The sequence below is a fragment of the Macrobrachium nipponense genome, chromosome 7, assembly GCF_015104395.2.
Source record: "Macrobrachium nipponense isolate FS-2020 chromosome 7, ASM1510439v2, whole genome shotgun sequence".
In the NCBI taxonomy this organism is placed as follows: domain Eukaryota; kingdom Metazoa; phylum Arthropoda; class Malacostraca; order Decapoda; family Palaemonidae; genus Macrobrachium; species Macrobrachium nipponense.
In genome coordinates, this window is record NC_061109.1 from 23,452,528 (window position 1) to 23,457,982 (window position 5,455).

At 35.9% G+C, this 5,455-nt stretch overlaps 1 protein-coding gene across 2 annotated transcripts in view; it reads left to right on the forward strand.

The window, feature by feature from the left end:
• Positions 1–4,422: 4,422 nt before the first annotated feature.
• The window catches only part of LOC135217467 (gastrula zinc finger protein XlCGF57.1-like), a 175,428-nt gene continuing 174,395 nt past the window's right edge, over positions 4,423–5,455 (forward strand). For both annotated transcript variants that reach the window (XM_064253372.1, XM_064253373.1), the window contains exon 1: positions 4,423–4,646. The gene's annotated coding sequence lies outside the window, so the exon portion shown is untranslated. The remainder of the gene's footprint in view (positions 4,647–5,455) is intronic.

Here is a 5,455-nt window from a genome sequence, read left to right on the forward strand (position 1 = left end):
AGTATTTTCAGTGTGCGCAATGTGAATTTACCTGTCTACTGCTTTCTTTGCCTCTTCTCCAACCTTGTTTCCGGGGTTTGGGAAACTAAAAAATGCCAGCTCTGGGTTTCTGTCGGGAATTCTGACAATCTATCACTGCACAATATTGAACATGTGGGTTGACGCCCATATTGTCTTAGAGAACGACCGCAGTTGTTCACAGATGACACTGTTGGGCACGCTGGGAGTCTGGGACAAAACAACCTATCCAATCTCATGTCGCTTCTTGTTTGTTTTCTCTATGGTGATGTACAGAATAGTACTACGTATGAAATGGAAATAAAGTTTTGAATGGATAGAAACACACTATCCCTATGAAGGAAATTAACATAAGATTTAAAACTTAGGTTCTAAGACCTACCTGTCTCGCTGTTCTATGTAGATAATGTATTGATGTTATGCCTTTAAAAAAAATAAACAACTTAATAAATATATGTAATAAATGGTACATTAAAAGATGAAGCAGAAAGTATGCAATAGTACACTGTCGGTAAGAAAAACAAATAGATCATATAATGGTTATCAGGTCCCGAAATTGTTTCAAAGTAGTCTTGATGAACAAGAGCTCATATATCTGAAAAAAAGGCTAATTGGTAACAGCACGGTAAATTCCGTAAGTATAAGTTATTCACAAAGCACAAAGAGAAGAAGCAGAGCGGGAAAGGATCAGTGGCAATGCCTCTCTTTACCTTGACAGTGTCAACGTACATTGTATGCCACAAACCTAATGGAGGTCAACAAACAAGAAGTGAAATTTGCAAAAGCAGATACCAGTACGTGAATATTGAGGACACCATTAAAGTACTAGGTACACTGAGAACTCAAATAAAAGAATCCGATTTGAAAAATAATCTGCCATCAAAAAATACCATGAGCAAGATTAAAACAAAATAAGGCTTAAGATTGTACATATTCAAGAATGAATGAACGATTTGAAACTAAATTTAAGAGAGATTGAACAAATCACAGAAATATCATTAAAAAAAACAAAGACTTCGGACTAAAACACAGTGGTTGGCAAAATGAAAGAGAAGTCTACAGGGAGCTATTGCATAGGTAACTCCCCACTAACAGATGGTAGAAGCACTTTTGTAAATAGAGAAAATGAAAAGATAGTGAGCAAAACAGAAGATACATCAAGATATCTCGAAATAAAGCTCATAAACACCCAAGGGCCGACAAAAGCAAAACTAATTGAGCTTGTGGACTTAACAAAAGAAAACACAAGTATGTGCATCACAGAAACACGCCTTAAACAGCAAAAATTACTATTCCCAACAAGTATGAGAGATGAAGACGACACCAAAGGAGGAGGTTTACTAATAATGTATAGATCCAAATGAGAGATCCAGATTGAAAAAGGAAAGTCAGAACACAGACATTCTAATAGTAGAGGGCAATTATAAAGCAGCAATATTTAACCTAATCCTAGTCTACATATCAACCAGTGATAAAGAAAGAAAGAAACAAATAATGAGCGCCATGTAGCATTAGAGAAGGCCACAGACTGCCTGTGATTGTCCTTGGGGATTTCAATGGGCATTTAGGAATCATAGGGACACAAGAACTTGACCAAAATGGAAAATACGTTATGGACCTAATGAAAAAATACGACCTAAAGCTATTAAATGGAGATCCCAGCTGCAAAGGAGAGATAACCCGGAGTAAAGGAGATCAGAACAGCACTATAGACTTTGCCCTAGTCAGACAAAATATGTATGAAATCTATAAATGTATGGAGATACATGAGGGAAAGTATGAATATGACCTATCAGACCATTACCTCTTAAAGATTTAATTCAGAATGAACACTAAAGTAAGGAAAACATTCAGAAATGAAACAAAAGAAATCAAATATTTGAAAATTACAGAAGAGTCCACCAGGAAATATCTTGAATATATAGGTTGCAAAGTAAGCCAACAAGACAGAGAAGGAGATCTAACCCAGTTGGAAGAAACAATGAGTGAAGCAAATGCAAAGAACCTAAAGAAGATAATCAAAAGAAGGTTAAAGAAAGGAAAATAAGAAGAAATAGAACCAGTATGGGTCACCAAAGAAATAAAGAAAGAAATAAGCCAAAGAAGGATATATGTTTAACAAATTAGGAAAGCCACAAGAATAGAAAAGATACTTTGAAGAAGCATATCATAAACAAAAACAAAAAGTACAGATAATAATAAAGAAAGCATATGAAGAATATGAAGAAAAGGTGAGAAATGAGATAATGAAAGATATAAACAGCCAAGAAAATCTGGGAATATATAGACATGCTGTGAGGAAAGACCACATCAGAAAAAGAATGGATAAGGATATATGACGAAAATAAGCATGAGATGAAGGACACAACCCCAGGGAAAGAGCTGGTAAAATTCTGGGAAACAATATACCAAAAAGAAAACAAAATAGGAGAGATATGGAATGAAAGCAAGAAAGAACAGTACAAACATGACATGGAAGAAATAGTGACAAGATTAGGACAGCAGATGAAGTACCATATATCTTTAAGAGAACACATGCATGGAGTGTATGACCTAACAGAGGAAGAAATTAAATACATGGAAGAACTCAACATAACAGAAGATGTAAAAAATCAACTTGAGAAAATCAAGGCAAATAAAGCACCAGGGTCAGACGGAATGAAGCCAGTTCTGTTCGAACTACTTTTACAAAGTACCAACCTTCAAAAGGAATTGACAGAATGTTTAAACAGCATACTGAAGGGCCGGAAAACACAGAGAAGCTGATTTAAGTAAAAAAACAACACCTACGCCCAAGAAACAAAACCCCACAGTCAAAGATCTAATGCCAATTGCTCTAACAAATGCATCATATAAAATTTTCATGGGGATCCTGAAAACCAAAATAGAAAAGCATATTAGAAATATAGGAAAAATGAATGAACTGCAATCAGGCTTTACCGCACAAAGGAGGGGAATCGATAATTTATATATTTTACAATACTGCATGCAAGAAACGTACAGAAGAAAGGACCCATTATTTGTTGTATCAATAGACTTCCAAAAAGCATTTGACTCAGATAATAGAAAAAAGCTCATTGAGGTCATTATGAAATATAGGCTCCATGCAGAAGTAATAAATGCAGTTGCAAAGATATATACAAATGATGTAACAAGCCTATGCCTTAACAATTTAGAACAAAAAGAACTAAATGTAACTAATGGAATAAGACAGGGATGCAATGGCTCAACCATATTCTTTCTACTAATAACGTACCTGATAATAGAAAAATTAGAAAATACAAAAGAAGGTTTTAGAAATGAAGTAATAAGGATAGTGGCACTATTATATGCAGATGATGGATTAATACTAGGACACACACTAGAAGAAATAACAAAAGCAATAAAAACCCTTATGGATATAGCGAGTGAATGTGGCCTAAACATAAACAAGGACAAGAGTAATATACTTATATACAACGGCTGGTATAGTATCTATGATGTGGAAAATATGGAGCACATAGAGGGAATAAAAATAGTTAAGCAGATTAAATACCTAGGAGTGACAATCAAATGAAAGACTGCTTCAGAGAACAGACAAAAAGGGCCCAAATCAAAGCAAAGCAGATGGCAAATATGGCTAATGCAGTCATCAATAAAAGCTGTAGTAGAGTAAAAATAGGAAAATTGTACTGGAAAGGATTAGCGATGCCATCATTCATGTATGCCATGAAAGTCATGAAACTTGACAAGAAAACTATAAATTAATTTCAGAAGATAAACAATCAAGTATATAGAACAATTTTGAAAGCGCCAAGTTACACAGCAAGTTGAGCGTTAAGATCTGAAATACGGGCCTCTTACTGCCACTCAAGAGATATCAAGAATAACTATTCTACCTGAAACATACACTGAAGAGTGGTGGAAATAGGCTCCTATATGAGATAACCATGGATCAGTATGGAAAAAAAAAACCTGGATAATGCAAGTAAAAGAATATATGAAAGAACTAAACATAAACTTAAGTAAAATTGAATCAGTTAAAGACAAACAGTTAAGAGAAATAATAAACAATTGGGACAGAAATGCATGGCAGAAAGAAATGAATGAAAAGTCAATGTTAAGAATCTACAGAAAAAGAAAACATAAGAGAAGAAATCTGGTATGACAACACTGAAAAAGAATGCTGATCAGTAGGGCCAGACTAAGTATACTAGGATTAAATGATAGAAATAGGCTAAAAGGAGAAGATACAAAATGTTTATGTTGTGAGGAACAAAATGAAAATTTAGAACATTTTTTACTTTACCGTCCAGCATACAATGAGAATAGAAATAGATATATTTTTATGCAGCAACCATATCAAGAAAATAAAGAAGAATTGGTAGCAAATATACTCTTATTGGTAGATCTACATAGGGAGGAAGTGGAGAATAGGAAAGATTTTATTAAAGAAATGTGATATTTCAGAGAGAAGAAGCTCAAACAAACACAAAGGAAGAATAAAAGAAGCAAGGGAGCCGTTTCAAAGGAATATCACACCTACTACTACTACTTATGTGACTATGTCTTCTGGACTAGTGGTAGGTTGCCAGGGCACGATGACGTTTTTGGAGTCGTTAACTCCCGCTATTGCAAAAAAATTTCAGGTATGTTCTAACAACAACTTACTAAAGGCTAAGTTCTGGTAGTTTTCAAGTACTACAAAATAGGTACTAGGTATACCTAGTGGGTATTAGGTTGCTAGGCTAATATCTAGTATACCTAGCCTAGTTTGCTTTTCTTAGCCATCCTAGGCTAGCCTGACAGGCCTATCTGTATACTGGTATTGTAACCAGTGCTGAAATAAAGTTAAGGTAGATCTAAGCAGGGTAAATGGAGCGACACGGCTGAGCCCAGAAATTTACCTTATACCTAGCTAGCTAGTAGCCTACTACCTTGGCTACTACTAGTAGTACCTACCTAGAGTTCTCTAGGTAGTACTGTAGGTACCTAGGCTAACTACTAGGTATTTGCGCGGCCTGATTCCTGCCAGTTGGTCACCAGGACAGGTTACTGCCTTTTGTGGGGTGGCTAGGTCAGGGCATGTCACCCTAAGTTAGGTTGGGTAGGCAAGATCTGGTTTGGTCAGGACCTGGCATTACCTAGGCCTAGGTATAGGGTAATTCTAGGCATTAGCTACTAACTCTGCTCGGACTGCAAGGCACAGTCCCGCAAATATGACAGCCACTAGGGATAGGGGCGTCAAATGTATTTCACAGTGTTTAGCACTAGCCTAGCTCCTGAGGTTAATTACAGTTGACCCCCCCCAAAAAAAAAAATTAGGGGTAAATTCTTTTTAATACCGAAGCAACCCAAAAACATGATAGGAAATACGCGACACAGAGTTAGTAGTACCTAGATCTACTTATTATAGAAAAGGTTATGTCCATTCACGTATGAGGAACCTGTCCTGGTC